This window comes from Myxocyprinus asiaticus, chromosome 36 (assembly GCF_019703515.2).
Source record: "Myxocyprinus asiaticus isolate MX2 ecotype Aquarium Trade chromosome 36, UBuf_Myxa_2, whole genome shotgun sequence".
Taxonomy (NCBI): domain Eukaryota; kingdom Metazoa; phylum Chordata; class Actinopteri; order Cypriniformes; family Catostomidae; genus Myxocyprinus; species Myxocyprinus asiaticus.
In genome coordinates, this window is record NC_059379.1 from 30514662 (window position 1) to 30531793 (window position 17132).

The 17132-nt window shown below is 38.8% G+C and overlaps 1 protein-coding gene across 1 annotated transcript in view; it reads right to left on the reverse strand.

The window, feature by feature from the left end:
• The window catches only part of LOC127427423 (protein TANC2-like), a 112832-nt gene extending 98839 nt beyond the window's left edge, over positions 1–13993 (reverse strand). Inside the window, exon 1 of the mRNA XM_051675031.1 lies at positions 13697–13993. The gene's annotated coding sequence lies outside the window, so the exon portion shown is untranslated. The remainder of the gene's footprint in view (positions 1–13696) is intronic.
• Between the last annotated feature and the right edge of the window lie 3139 nt (positions 13994–17132).

Genomic DNA, 17132 nt, shown 5'->3' on the forward strand with positions numbered 1-17132 from the left:
GAAATCATCTATCACTGGTAGATTCGAGGGACGCCTTTTGTTACCGCAAACTTATGTCCAGGATAATGATCATTACTGGAGCTTATGAATAGGAGAAAACCACGTAAGACTACCAGACACTGCTTATCACCGTCTTAGCAAGTTGTATGAAACGTGACTAAATAAAACTATCATCTGGTTATGAGCAAGCAGTAGGCGGCCGAACCAGATGATATTAGTAAACCCTGCAACCGCTGACTATGAACGGGCTGGCGATTTTGTGTCTGACAGATCTATGCAATTAATCGGCCGGCATATGACTCTAAGCGACAATCAGGACCCAGATGAAAGGATAATGAAAATTAAGATGATTCAGAGTAATCAATAACTTAAAAAGATCAAATTAAAAGAATGATCAGAAGTTAATTAGAGCTATAATCTAAATTAGAGGTCAACTTAAAATTGGAGTCAGATTAATATAAAATTGGAGTCAGAAAAATTGAATAACGGAATCAATTTGTAAAGTGTAAATTAACAATAATTGCTTTACTTCAGCGCTCAGAAAAGACAGAACAACGCAGAGACCTTCAAAGGGCAATTTATTGAAGTTCCACTCCGGAACGGATAGAAAATTATACCTTTTTACAGTTGGGTGGTCTACAGCCCACCCTGAATGTTTGCAACACACCGCCCTCATTTGCTTTTAACCAATTCACAAGTCGTAAAAAATAAAATATTTTATTTAAAACCGTGTTTCCCAAATGTTTGATTGGGTGGGCAAGACAGAGACAGAAGCAACCGAGACAGCTTAAATAGTCAGAAGAAATATAGTAAATTCTCCAAGAAGCTTGGAACATCCTATCTGCCAACAACCAAGAAAACTGTGTCCAGGTGTACCTAGGATAATTGGTGCTGTTATTGATTTAGTTTTTTTATGTTTACTGGACCTTGTATGACATTAAGTGATAAATGAAAACTATTTGTGTCATTATTTTTGAAGACATCCTCAGTATGCAACATTTTTCACAAGTGCCTGCTTTTGCACAGTACAGTATATTCCTGAGAAAGGAGACCTTGCTACAAAATCAGTTGTGACGTGTAATATACTGTACAGTATAGGTAGAAATTAGGCCTCATTTATGAATAAAGAATGTGGATATAAACATGAAATTAGACAACCCAAACACAAACTAAACTGACTGACACAAAAAGCACATAAAGAAAATACCTTTACAGTCCAGAAATGAGACAATGTAACAGATGTGATATGAGGATGATATGAAGTAGACTGATTTAAATGTCATCTTTGAACTGAACAGCTTTGATAATAATAATAATCGTCATTGTGATTTTGCTTCTTATCATATCAGATGCCATTAGCATGTCAAATTATAGTTTATGTTTTGAAATATTACATAACTGTTAAATGTACATTTAATATACTGCGCAGCTCAGAATTCCTGCCGCATGTGTAACCAGGTTTTAACCAAATTTATCACTTTTCATCCAGCGCTTTACATCTAATGGTGAAAAAATGAGAGAAAAACAAACTTTTTTTTTAACCATTGGAACAATACTAGCACTCTGTGCTTTTACAAGAGCTCATGCACGTTAAACAGAGTCTAATCTGCATGCAGAGAGATGATGAGAGAGAAGCATGGAGAGACGTGGATTTACACTATTGATTTATTGTGTTCTTATGTGTGGATTAATAATTATCACCAACATGTTAAAACGAACAAATGTGCAGGGATCATTAAAATGTTGCGTAAGAAGTCCAATCCTGTCTTGAAATTCATGAAGTGGATTTACAGCATTCCTAGAAAGCACACACAAATACACACTTGTACACATATTTACACATATAACAGAGGTTAAGCGCTACAGGGATTAGCTGAAGATATCCTCCAAGAAACATAGTCACCAAACAGAATTGCAAAAACGTTTGTTTTCGAACAGGTTTCCCAAATACTGCCATTGGTCTGACACTGACCACCACTCTTTTGCAGAGAGTGAAGTTAAAAAAGGTAAATTCAAGTAAACTGAGGCATTTGATAAATTGAAATGGCATGAAATGGCTGTCAATTTACCTGAATTTACCCTACTTTTCTTCAATGTCTCTCTTTCTCTGTATTAGTGTCTCATGTATCTCTATCTCTTTAGAGACATACATGTGTATGCAGCATACCCCTTTATAGAGCAAGCATCAAAGCATCATAAGAGAGAATGTATGTGAAAACTGCCGGTGGCAATTATTATTACTCATCATTAGAGCAATTTACTTCGAGACTTTGAAGCTTAGCACCTCATTACGGCTTGATGCTATAGTAGATCATGTAAAACTAACTAAACAAACATTATGCAATGTGCTGAAATATTTTGGGATGGAGTAAACAAATGTAAACCAAGATCTGGGGCCGTATGTATAAAACCTCTCAGAAATGCTCTTAAGAATGGTCTTAAGCTATGACTTAAGTGTAAAAAAAAAAAATGTTAGCTAAAAGAAGGACTTGTGTAAGGGTAAAAGCTTTTTATAAAGATGCTAAAATCAACTTTCAGCAAAGTCTAAACTTGATTCTTTTTATTTGGGCAGGGGATTTTTTTCTCCCATTCTCTCCCCAATTTAGCATGCCCAATTTCCAATGCACTCTAAGTCCTCGTGGTGGCGTAGTGACTAGCCTCAATCTGGGTGGCGGAGGACAAATCTCAGTTGCCTCCACGTCTGAGAGAGTCAATCCGCGCATTTTATCACATGGCAAGTGTGTTACCGTGGAGACCTAGCGCGTGTGGTGTCTCACGCTATTCTACGCGGCATCCACGCACAACTCACCACGTGCCCCACCGAGAGCGAGAACCACATAATAGCGACCACAAGGAGGTTAACTCAACGTGATCCTACCCACTCTAGCAACCGGGTTAATTGGTCGCTTAGGAAGCCTGCCTGGAGTCACTCAGCATGCCCTGGATTCGAACTTGCGACTCCAGGTGTGGTAGTCAGCGTCTTTACTTGCCGAGCTACCCAGGCCCCTAAGCTTGATTCTTAAGTGCTGACTGAGGTGACACTTATGTGTTGTCCAGGCTGTAGATCAGGTTGTTCTTAGAACTAAAGGAATCAACAGACCAGTCTGTGAGGGCTTATCAAGCTCAGATCTGAACAGGCCATGCTTGGAAGGCAGAGGAGGCTGTAAACAGGGCAGTTTCAAGACTGAAGCAACAAGAGATTGTTGGAAGAACCCAATCAGGAAGAGCAGGCCTTGGATTGGGGATGGCTCCCAAACTGTGGTCAGCAGCCTCTAAAAAAGAGGAACGTGATGGTAGATGGAAGAAGAAGGGTATTTGATCTGAGCAGTCAGCGAGAAGCAGCAAGGGCGCTAGACCGAATGAGAGGGTTCATCTAATAGAGTTTTAGAATGGGCTGATCTGTGGAAGATACCACAGGCCAGGGTACATTTTCTAATAAGATCCTACTATGACACCCATCCAAGCCCTGGAAATTTGTCTCTGTGTTATGGTAAAGAGAAGAGTTGTGCCCTATGAGTCAAATCTGAAGCACATGTTGGCTGGATGCAAGACCGCCTTGGTACAAGGACAGGTGGCAGCATGATCAGGTCAAGCAAAAGCTGGCAGAGATCCTAGAGTTGTGTAGAATAAAGGCAAACCAAGGCCATCATGCTCCTGAGAGGAAGCACATTGAGTTTGTTCAAAAGGGAGGTGCCGCACAAGGCATAGCACAGAAGGAGTCAAGGTCAATCTGGCACATGGAAGTGATTGGTCAATGGTGGTCGATCTTGGCCAGCAGCTAAAATTTCCATCTGAAATCGCCATTATCTTCTGAGGCTGGAAATAGTGTTATGGTCGGCATCAGCTAGGAAAGTCATAATTTTTGAACTTACTGTCCCATGGGAAGAGGGAGAAGCCCTTAAGTGAGAGGAAGAAGCTAAAATGTGCTGATCTGGCCACTGAGTGCAGGGAAAATGGATGGAGGATGGCCACTTACTCCATGGAGGTTGGGTGTCGAGGGTTTATGGGAACATCAATGCAGCACCTGTTGAAAGACATTGGTATCTTTGGATCAGCGCTGAAGAGGTCTCTGAAGGAAACGACAGAGGAAGTAGAAAAAGGGAGCTTCTGCCTATGGTTAAGAAGGAAAGATGAAAAGTGGGGTGTGCAGAAGTGAGAAATTAGGAATAGGGAACAATTGTGATATGTGGTGAGGTAGTTTGTGGAAGAGGAAAAGGGGTGGGGAGGAATTATTTCCACTGACCCATTCGGCACTTATCCGGGGGTTTCTGGAGAGGGATTGAGTGGGTGAGCGAAACCATGCCAAGTTAGGCACTGGAGGGGCGGTTGACGCAGTCTCGTGGCTCACCTTTCACATTGCTATCCTTCTTCACAAATATTTATGAGTTTTGTGTTAAACTATTTATAGGTCATGGTTAATTTTTCAATTATTATTATGATGTTCAAATTTGCAATGGTATTTTTCCACCTGTTGTCGTAGAGTGATTTTAAGTCACTGCAAAATGGTCTGGTGGAAGAAGTTGGAGTTCATTATTTTGATTATATTTTCATTTCGTTTGAAGTGTGATTTCAATTTAGAAATATTTTTGGTTTAATTTGTTTGTTTCAATAAATGAATGTAATTTTTCAAAATCAAAATCGACCGGTAGAAGTGAAGTGCGTGCTGATACAATCACTGTTAACACTAGAAATGATTTGTGTGTCAGTAGATAAAAAGTATTAATAATACTTACTTTCTCTATAATTTAACTTGTCTACATACAAATTCTGATGAGAATCACATTTTCCATGAATATAAAAGGAGCATGTCACTGTCATAGAAATATGCCCGACAATTATCAAGGATGCAGTTAATGCACAAACTTAACTTAATTTTTAAATCTTTTAACTAATTGTGATCCATTTACACTACCAACTTGTGCTGTCTTTGTTTATATCGCTGGTGCTTGAGGGAATGAACTATAGAATAGGACGCAGACAGTGCAATAACTGGAGAAAACCTCAAAAATAAATTACACTTGATCCAGCCCCATTTGCGCGTTGTGCAGGTGATTTCGCTAAACCTACTTGCATCTAAACTTAGCGCATGCTTGCCCGAAAATACCAAAACCTCATGGACAACTGTCACTGACTTTGCGCTTATGACTTATGGCATAGTGCTGCACTTAATGCTAGGGCCCATGTTCTCAAAGGGTTGCGGATGATAAGGGAAAGCAATGCTAAATGTAACTAATAAATAATAAAATTAGGATAGCAAGCTGTGATGAGGAGGAGGGCGTGACCGGGCTGTGAGGGTGCACGGCTGGCACTGAGTCACCTAATCAGCAGGAGAGAGAGATAAAAGGGAGCCGGAGATGCCAGTTCAAGAGAGAGACACACACACACACGTGGCCACTGCATGTGTGCACGTCTATGTGTTTTATGTTGTTTTAAGCTGAGTTTATGTCATTAAAGTTTACGTTGACTGTTCTACCGGTTCCCGCCTCCTCCTTGCCTATCCTTACCCGTTACATTGGTGCCAAAACCTGGGAAGGAGGAGGGATGTGCTGTCGTGGAGTCCTCGCTGCTGATATCCGCCAGGGGAGGAGCCATGGCCATCCGCCGGGGGACGGAGGAGTCGCTGCCAGCCGGCAGGAGTCGGAGGAACCACTGCCATACACCAGGAAGGGGAAGAGCTGTTCCGTCTGCCAGGGGTCGGAGGACTCGCTGCTTTCCGCCCGGGGAGGAACGGCTGTCGTCCGCCAGAGGGTGGAGGAATGGCTGAGGATCAGGCGACGGCGTGTCCAGTTATATTTATGTCATTAAAGTTTACGTTGACTGTTCTGCCGGTTCCCGCCTCCTCCTTGCCCATCCTTTACCCATTACACAAACTTATCAACTTTTTATTAAAGGAAGGAAAAAATGCTTCCCATAGCTTTACTTTTTGATATCAAAGGCCGTGGAATGGGTCAAATCAAACTCTACAGCAGTGGTTCCCAACCCTGTTCCTGGAGGCCCCACAAGACTACACATTTTGAATATTTCCCTAATCAAACACACCTGATTCAACCTATCAGCTCGTTAGTGGAGACTCTTTTGAGTGTGTCAGAAAAGGGAGATTATACAAAATGTGCAGTGTTGGGGGGCCTCCAGGAACAGGGTTGGGAAACACTGCTCTACAGTATTTAGGCACAAATTTATTAGTCACATGGTAGGAACTAGCAGAATAAGGCAGATGCCAACATGTATATAGCTGTGTGACATGCCCTCATTCTTGAAAACCATTAAAAAACTATGCAAGTTAAAGGAAGACATGACCCAGACTACATTAAATCTGGAATAGCAACGACCATGTTTCGAACATGGTTTGTGCCACAATGTATTTTGAGCGGTGAATTATTGGCTACTGAGAGCATGAATCTATTGACAATCAGGAGACAAGACATTACACAAACATTTTTTGCATATGCAGTTAATGATTCTATGAGTATATTTATGGTACATATGGCATTATAAATACATAACAGTGTTTCAATTTTAGGACGTTTTGTATTTTTACTTTTGTATGATAAACAATTTTGATACTGCTCTGGTCGCCACTTGATGTTCAATGTAAAATTGAGAACCTGGAGTAAACATTATAAATTCTCTCTCTTTCTCTCACAGACTAAACGTTACCACACATTTAAATGCCTTCATGCCTACTGTCAAAACCAGGTTTCTCATATCCAATGTTGTCACCTGTATTCTCTGATTGGCTGTTCCATTTTCCTCATCACTGTGAGAAAATGACTCAGCAGAAGCCCATGGTACAGAAACCAACCTCTGCCTTCACTTCTGGCATATTCCCAGAACATGGAGGCAGTGAATCATGGGGAGTGAGCAAAAGCAGATAAGCTTTAAGGTCCCTTCTTACAAAACTTCCAACTTCCTACGAAATCGAAGTGTGTGTGAGTTCGATTAGAACAAAATCTGGCAAAAACTAAGACATTTTTGAGTTTGTTTAGGTGGTTTGTAACAGCTTGCCAGGGCAAACTTTAGGGAATCTTTGTACCAGCTGCTAAACACCTTCTTACTGCCATTGGTCCACGTCATCGATAGGTTTGACCTGGAGCTCCTCCTACTTTGAGGCAGACAGCTAATTCCTGTTCAGTTAGTTAAGATCAGTCAATATGAACACACCGGCATGCAAATGTATTAGCAAACTGGTGCAACCTACATCTGTACGATCATTCACATAGAGACATTTTCCAAGAACATGTCACTCGATTTTTGTTTTTTGCTAATTAGTCTAGAAAGGTATCAAATCTACTCAAATACTCTGCAATGCCCATTCACACATCTGCCCAAAGTAAGATATGAAAGTAAGAAAGAAAGAAAGAAAGCATTCCTTGTGCACTACATTTGGTGGAAATGTATATTGACCCTCAGGATGATTTCAAATATTTATCAACGGAATCATCTCACCAAAATTATCCCAAGTCACATCTACAGTATTTCAACCACCAAACCCAGCTGGACAGGTTCTTATAAATTTACTGGTTAGTTTGTGGTTGAAGTGTTTCGATAGGCTGCTTCTGAACGAAACTTCCACAAATCTGTGGAGCCATTTTCTCTACTCTGCTGACTGATGTTCAACATTTCCAACTGTCCTTAGTATGCTTTACTATTCACACTTTCACACTAACACAACCCACATGTGATTACAATGCAAGTCAACCAGAATCTAGTTATCTAGGGTGTACTTAAGGGCACTACGGGAAGGGGACGTCACTAAAGGGTCGTTTCAAATTGAAGTAAGTATTTTTCCACAAGACTGTTAGTGAAAGGTACCTTCAAACAGTAATGCCATGCACCCTTCAGAGTGCCCACATCAAGAGCTCTTTCCTTCAGAGTGAGAAGGGCATGTGGATGATCACTTTCGATTAGGATTTGCCCTCTCTGTTAACAACAATGATGTATGGCGTATTAGTAATAAAGTGAGAGGGGCATAACTGCATTATTAGAAATAATGATGCATCTAAATATTGAGGTTTTAAAGGTGCTGTAAGTGATTTTTTTTCATGGAAAAGTATCCAAAAAATGTTCCTACTCCCTTAAAGATATTAATGAAATAAGTGTCCTGAGATATCTCACAGGTCTCTGTGACAGCTGTAGACTTTGTAAACAGCATACACGCTTTTCACCTGTCAATAATTTTTCTCATTCTCATAGTGTTGTATTTGAAGCAGATCATTGAGTCTATGATTTATAATGTTTGTCAGTTGAGGGCGCTATTGTGCCCTATTGTATATTGCTTGGTTTTGGTCTCAAAATTATCTTTGGAGGGTGGGGTTTTGGAATGAGGGGGCATGGCTAATTCAACGGCTCAGTCACTTGAAAGCTTCAGAATGCTAAAATCCCTTACAGCACTTTTAAGGGGCTGTTCACAAGCGTTCTACATCTGTCTGCGCTGTATTTCAATTGTTTTCCTATGTAAACGTGCTAGGCTCTCTATTTTTTGCAACTTTTTACAACCATCTTGAGACATCTGCGTTCTGTTCTAATCGGGGCACTGTTTTTTTTTGTTATTTGTTTTTTTAGCACAAGAATGCGTTCGGTCTGAATGACCCTTAAAGGAATATTCTGGGTTCAATACAAGTTAAGCTCAATCGACAGCATTTGTGACATAATGTTGATTACCATAAAAATTTATTTTGAATTATCTGTCCTTTTCTTTAAATAAAAAAAAAAAAGAGAGAGAGCAAAAATCAAGGTAACAGTAAGGCACTTACAGTGGAAGTCAATGTGGCCAATTTTTGGAAGGTTTAGAGGCAGACATTTTAAACTTATAATTTTATAAAAACACTTACATTAATTTTTCTGTTAAAACTTGTCTATTATTTGAGCGGTGTTTAAATTGTCATTTATATGGTCGTTTTAGGGTTTGTACAAAGAAAAGGATATTAAGTGATTTTATCACACTAAAATCATGTTAACATGCATATTGTTTATATCTTGTGTCTATACTTTTGAAAAAGTGAGTATTTTAATATTCAGAAACTGGCTCCCATTCAATTACATTGTAAGTGCCTCACTGTAATCTAAATCTTTGCTTTTTTTTTTTTTTTTTTAAGAAAAGGAGGGGCCAGTCAAAATACATTTTTGTGTTAATCAACATTATGGCACAAATGCTGTCGATTGAGCTTAACTTGTATTGAACCTGGAATATTTTTTTAAGTTCACAGGTCATTTCAAAAGTCCTCACTTCAAAGACTGGTTCTGATAGTGTGCTCTGCACTTTACAAAAATAAATACTATGGTAACATACACTGACAGCTAAAAGTTTGGAATAATGTACGGATTTTGCTCTTATGGAAAGAAATTGATACTTTTATTCACCAAAGTGGCATTCAACTGATCACAATATATAGTCAGGACATTAATAACATGAAAAATTACAATTACAATTTGAAAAAAAACATTTCAGAACTTCTTAAACTACTTCAAAGAGTTCTCATCAAAAAATCCTCCACGTGCAGCAATGACAGCTTTGCAGATCCTTGGCATTCTAGCTGTCAGTTTGTCCAGATACTCAGGTGACATTTCACCTCACACTTCCTGTAGCACTTGCCATAGATGTGGCTGTCTTGTCGGGCACTTCTCACACACCTTACAGTCTAGCTGATCCCACAAAAGCTCAATGGGGTTAAGATCCATAACACTCTTTTCCAATTATCTGTTGTGCAATGTGTGTGTTTCTTTGCCCACTCTAACCTTTCCTTTTTTTTTCTGTTCAAAAGTGTCTTTTTCTTTGCAATTCTTCCCATAAGGCCTGCACCCCTGAGTCTTCTCTTTACTGTTGTACATGAAACTGGTGTTGAGCGGGTAGAATTCAATGAAGCTGTCAGCTGAGGACATGTGAGGTGACTATTTCTCAAACTAGAGACTCTGATGTACTTATCCTCTTGTTTAGTTGTACATCTGGCCTTCCACATCTCTTTCTATCCTTGTTAGAGCCAGTTGTCCTTTGTCTTTGAAGACTGTAGTGTACACCTTTGTATGAAATATTCAGTTTTTTGGCAGTTTCAAGCATCGTATAGCCTTCATTCCTCAAAATAATGATTGACTGACGAGTTTCTAGAGAAAGCTGTTTCTTTTTCGACATTTTTGACCTAATATTGACCTTAAGACATGCCAGTCTATTGCATACTGTGGCAACTCAAAAACAAACACAAAGACAACATTAAGCTTCATTTAATGAACCAAATAGCTTTCAGCTGTGTTTGATATAATGGCAAGTGATTTTCTAGTACCAAATTAGCAAATTAGCATGATTACTCAAGAATAAGGTGTTGGAGTGATGGCTGCTGGAAATGTGGCCTGTCTAGATTTGATCAAAAATGACTTTTTTCAAATAGTGATGGTGCATAAGTAATGTCCTGACTATACTTTGTGATCAGTTGAATGCCACTTTGGTGAAATAAAGTACCAATTTCCTTCCAAAACAGCAAAAATTGGTAAATTATTCTAAACTTTTAGCCGCCAGTGTAGTTCCGCCAAAACGTCAACTACACTACAGTTTTAGCCTACTACAATATGCTATAAACATTTAATTGCAAACGTGGTATTAGTTTCCATTAGTGTTGGGTTCGAATCCACCTTAGTTGAGTTCGAGTAAAGTCCGAGTCTTTAAACAATCGAGTCTGAGTCCAAAAGGGGCAGAGTCGGACTCAAGATCAAGTCCATAACAGGCCGAGTCCGAGTCAAGTACGAGTTCAAATGAATCTGTTCAAGAAACTGTATTTCTAAGTGGTTTCAGAATGAAAGCGTATGTTTTAGGTGTATGAAGACAAAACTGCCCTTCAACACACTTCTTATTGCGTTCTGTTGACATTTCAATTATTTGTACACCAAAGAAAGTGAAAGCTGCGTTAGTCATTACAACTAGAGTTATTCTTAATTTGAATTTTAATGTAGTTTTTATTTCTACTTCATTTTCATTTCGTCCATTCAATTTAATTTAGTTTTATCTAAAATTATGAGTGACATACATTTAATGTAATTAATTCAATAAATTTAATGTGTTTAATACATTTAATAAATGGTAATATTAAAACATTTAATAATGCCCATAAAATTTAATACAACAACATAAAATAAAAACAGAAAAGATCAGATTAACCATTAAAATAATATTTATATACTACAGTACTACTGTGACGAGGAGGAGGGTGGGGCCGGGCCGTGAGTGCGCACACCCAGCCCCCAATTGGGCTAATCAGCCAAGGAGAGGGATAAAGACGAGCTGGATGTGGCAGTTCGGGAGAGAGAGCCACACGTAGCTACCGTGTGTGTGTTTATGTTTGTGTCTTTTAAGTTTTCATTAAAATATTACTTTGATGGTTCGTCCGGTTCCCACCTCCTCCTTTCCCATTTTAATCCCCCCTGTTACAACTACACTTCACACTTTTCAGTCCTCCTGCTGTATCCAGGTGTAGCCTATTTCCCTAAAGTCAAGATCAAACTCACCTTGGGCTGACGTTTCGATCTTTTCACATTATATTTAATATGGATAATAGGTGAATAGAGACTTCTCCCCTCACTTGTTTTCTTCATTCTATTTTCTGACTTTTTTGCCATTGAAACGCAAGCGCCGGCTTTACAGGTAACACACAGAGGTTGCGCTACAAATATGCAATTGGATGAGTTGTACAATTTCCATCATGGTCTATTTCCATCCGTCGTATTAGTTTGAATGTCCCTGATACGTAGTAAATTTGATTTTGTCTCGATATAGTCAACATTTTCAGTTAGAAATGACTTTGCGTACTAAACGTGAGTCTGATAAAACATTTGTTCTGTTTAATAATTTGCAGAGTTGGGGAACGTACTTTTTAAAGTGTACTTACATTATTGATATTTCTGGATGAGAGTGGCAGAGCACGTCTGGTGAATGGCAATCTCTTTTCCGCACACACATACAGCACGTGCGAGAGAGTTAAAAAAGTGAGCGCTGCTGCTCTCGGCCAGAATAATCACACGTAAGGAAAAACGCGTGAAAACTGATGCGCAGTATCAAATACACTGAATGTATGATAGTCCTAACTGTAGAGAGCACATCATTATGAAAACAAAGCCAAATCCTGGACATTTAGAGGCGATTTTGAAATCCCGGCCGGACACATTTTTCAGGTCTGAAAAAGAGGATGTGTCTGGGGAAAAGAGGACATATGGTCACCCTATGTTACGTTATTTTTTTGTTTGTTTGTTTGTTTGTTTTTCATTGCATCACAAATACCATGGACTCGGCCGGACCCGGAAAAAAATCCCAAGTCCAAAAGGCTCGAGTCAAGTCCAAGTAAAAATGCATCGGAGTCCAAGTCCATTAAAATTGGACTCGACACTCGGACTCGAGTCCGAACTCGAGTACCCCAACTCTAGTTTCCACAGTTTCCAAAAAAATTTAAAATCTAAAGGCTTCTTCAAACTGATCCCATATTAATTCATTGTGGTTTACAGTAATGGTAACTGCAGTAACTATGGTTACCATGGTAAATTTTTATAAATGCTAATGCTAAGTAACCCTGAGATTCGGTGAATGACAGATGTTTTTCCTGCTGGCCTCGTTTCGGTAACATGCTGGTTATTGACACACTTACTGTGACCTAAATCGCCCCCTATCCACTATATAGTGCACTATTTTGGGTGTCGGCCATTTTGTAGTAGCATCCGAATTCTGAGTGAACTATTTGTTCCCTACATTCGTTCATCACTCTTACCCACAATGCACTCTGATTTTGAGTGTACATCGGATGTACACTCGACAACAGTTTATTGCCCATAATCCACCACGGGGAGTACTGATATGCGGGAGAAGGAGCACATACGGGAGAGAGAAAGAGCACGAGCGAGAGACGCCAGTCTACAGCTTCATTCCTGCTATGTTTTATTTCATTCTGACTGTATTGTTTTACTTTTTGAAAAATATTACTTGATTAAAATAACAAGAAAATATAGTGAGCCAAAATCATTCAAATGAATAATTTATTTATGTAGATGATGTTATGTGTTTTATTTTGCCATTAAGATAAAGAATTGTTTCTTCACTAAATAATTCACTGAGGTGATATTATTGTAAATCAGGAGACTGCACACAGTGGAAATGATAATTTAGTGGATGAATGTAGGTTTTGATAACTTCAGTGCTGTTTTATGGTCACATGAGTGTGCTATGTTCCCATGGTTTTCTCATCTCACCGCCCAGAAACGTTACCCAGGTAGGATCGGAGTTTAAAGATACTGTAACATAATCAATAAAAACTATACACATTATGTAGCTATTTTACTAAACTTATGTCGTTTTTTAATTAAATAATTAACATTTATAAAAAACAAACAGACAAACAGAATGAAGATTTATTGTATTAATCTAGCATCTTATTTAAGAATAACACATATTATTATTTTTATTTTGCAAAGTAATGTACATGTAATATAAAAGTTCATATGTGATGGAGTCGTTTCTGCGACAGCTCCATCACTCTCTCCGACGCTCGGTGTATACGTCAGCGTCCGAACCCACTCACTCCTCGCTGATATAGAGCACTCACTGTCATTTACTATATAGGAAATAGTGAACGAGTGAACGATTTCGGACACAGCCACTGTCTGGCACAGTACACACACACACACACACACACACACACACACACACACACCAAAGGCGAAGACGTACCTCGCTTATCTTTTACTTTCCGTCCCACCTTCCTTCCGCCGCATCGGCACCGGTTTCCGCGTAACCTGTGTGAGATTTGTGGGTGTTTTTAATCATGACAGCCCCCTTCCCTTCCGCAGATACTTGTGCTGAATATTGGCCGGTTCATCCGCTCTACACATCAATAAACGCCAGTGATTCGTTGTAAGAGTGCACAGAGAACTGGTCGAGAATCAACGTGATTCTACTGCAATTTGAAAACGATTCAATCGTTTCATTAGCAAACTGAATCTTAAACGCTGCACAGACAGCAGCGCACAGCCTCTGCCTCTTGACCAACTGTTATGTCATGTATTATTCATAACCATGGGAGGGACTATTGTCCGAGCCGCTCTTTATCATGCAAGAGGGGGACGCAAGGTCGACGTCAATCAAAGGATCGTTTCTGACCTTAAGAACCCTTTAGAGACAGATGAACTGATGGAATTACAGTGTCCAGACACAAAGCACCCACCTGTTACTGCTCAAGTCGTCTCCTATAGTAAAATCCCTTTAGGTCCAACTTTTGCAACAATCTCTTGTGTTTTATCTAGTCAAATCAGTTTTCTATCTGGATAGCACTTATCGTATTTCATTCCTAGTTATGTTTATTTAATCAAATGTTAATAATAGTGTGTTATTCAGATAACGATTACAATAGATAATGAATAAATTGTAATCTTTGTCATCTTAAAGGAATAGTTCACCCAAAAATTTAAATTCTGTCAACATACTGTAACTTCTCATCATGGGTTTCGAAACCTGCATGCCTTTCTTTCATCTGAGGACCACAAAATGATTAAATTATAGCAAAATGTCCAAGCTCTGTTTAATTCAGTGAAAGTGAATGGTGACCACGGCGAGATTTTCAGTGAATGACAACTTCTTTTTCCAGTCTGGAATATAGCGCACAAGTTGTATGGACTATCTACTTCTTGATACCTTTTTTGGAGTGGACAGCCCCTGGTCTCCATTTATATTCATTGTATGGAAAAAAGCTTAGACATTCTGGTAAACTTTTCCTCTTGTATTAAATGGAAGAAATAAAGTCATAGGGGTTTGTTATCTCTATAGGACAGCTGAATGGAATCAGGTACATATAACACAAATTTTAGTCTTTGTAGTCCATCAAAAAGATAACAGTCTTCTATCATTCCGAGTAACACAGACAATGTCTTCTGAATTCTTTCCCCAAATGTGCTGCTTTCCATTCTTTTAGAGTCCTGGAGGACTAGAGGTTTAAATGACATCAGCTGTTATAGAAAATCCATTGCTGACTTGAAGTGAAGATTATAAAATTACATTATTCATTCAATCCATCTGTTCTTTCATTTCCCTTTGTGGCCCATTACACCTCTCTCATTAAATACTAGTTTACTTTTCACCATTCTTGTCTATGGATTCCAAATTAAATTCTCACATTGTTATGGAGCAAATAAGGTAATCAGCTTACTGTCACTGACCACGCATCTGTACATGTTTAGAATAATGGTATGAGCCAGGCCACAAAACTTGCTGCCTAACCTAATTCTCTAGCTAAGTAACTATTTAATTATTTAACAGGAATAGAAAACTGTTCCATGATCAGCATCAACTGTTTTCTCATGCCTGATCTCATGAAAAATACATGATTGTGGCAACATTTTGGAAAATTATAGTATGTGGTTCCTCACTGCAGTTACGTGGTAAAATGTTCACTGAGAGGTGCTAAAAGCAAGTTAAATTTTGTCCCAAGCAGATTTTTAAGGTTATGCTCTCTATCGAGTTGTTAATGAACCAACCTCCCTAAACCTAACCAATAAAGTCAGAAAAAGCAAACGTGAGATGAAAAACAGATGAGGTCTTTGATGTTAATGCTCTATTGAGTTGTAAATGAACAAAACTACCCTAATTCTACCCTAAACCTTAAACCTAAACCTTAGCCAATGTGACATGAAAAACGCAATTGCTGAAGCAACCATGTCATTTTGTGGTGCTTCTATGACACTTTCGGTTCACGTGTCAACTTTTTTTGATCGCACGCAAACAAGTTTGTAAATGTAGCTGGTTGTGAACAGAAAAGTAATGCATACATTACTCACAAACTGACTTTTACATGCCGCTTCCTATGTTTCGCTGCAGTTTCCAGATTAAATTAACACTAGAGGCGCTCCAACAGCTGTGCGTTGTATTCATTGTCACACAAATCATGAGTACAACTGCTGATTATGACTTTAATAAAAACTTATTTTTCACTCTATTACTCACCCCCTCTACGTTATGATATCAAAACACTTTTACTTTAACGCATGATTTGACAAATGATAAAAACAGTTATGTTAAACTCTCATTTATCTTTTCGGATACTATTGGTTAGGTTTAGGGTAAAGTTTTAGGTTAGGGAGGTACTTTTTATTAAAACCTAAAATTCACCTTAAAAACCTTGTCTGATTACAACCGCATTTTGCTCAGTTTTGGCACCCCCGCTGGACATTTCACTTGGAAACTGCAGCCAAACGTTTAATGAAGCACGTGATTTCAGTTTTGCCAAAACATCAAAACGCTCATGTAAATTTCATGAGACCAGGCCGCATAATACAGCGTTTTGTGAGGAACAGGTGAAAAGTGTTTATGAACTGATCATTTTAATGAAGGTACTCAGAGAGCGAAGGGATAGGATCAAAATGCAGTGTTTTTTAAAACCAAGACTGTCAAGACACAATGAAACAAGAAACTACACAACACTCACCGACAATACAGCCATGAATGGACAAGACTAGGAACACAGGAGGGCTTAAATACACATCAAACTAATGCCAAACTAGAAACACCTGAGCAAGAGAATGACAAGAAACAGGAACATGGGAAACAGGAAACACAAGACTGCTAAATAAAGAGTTTATAGGATATTTAATGTGTTCACTTTGCACCATCTCTTGTCAAACATATTCTAACATTTACTTTCCTACTCTGTCATGTACTATCGACTGTCACTATGGCAAAGAAGAAATGCTTTAGAAATTATGGTTATGACGTCAGGTAGTGAGTGAAGTTGTGTACACTCAATGGAACACAGAACACTGTAACCACACCTGGTGCTTAAAGTCCCTATTGAGAATGACACACGTTCTTTTTTTGCTTTGAGATGTCATGAAAGAACATATGTGCCCTGCAGAATATTCAGTGTGAGCCTGCATACATTTAATAATGCGCATTGTCTTGCGCGTATATACATTGCTTTGTATAAATTAGGTTCCCGCGAAGAGTATCATGTATAAACACACATACGCACCAGTGCTCTGTGCATGAGCGCAAGGTATTTTAGAATACGATAGAGAAAGTAGTCGGATTCAAACATTTATATGGCTAATATTTTTCTTTTAAACAGATTACTTTAGATCTACACCACCCCTTTCAATCGGATGGAAATTCCATTCGG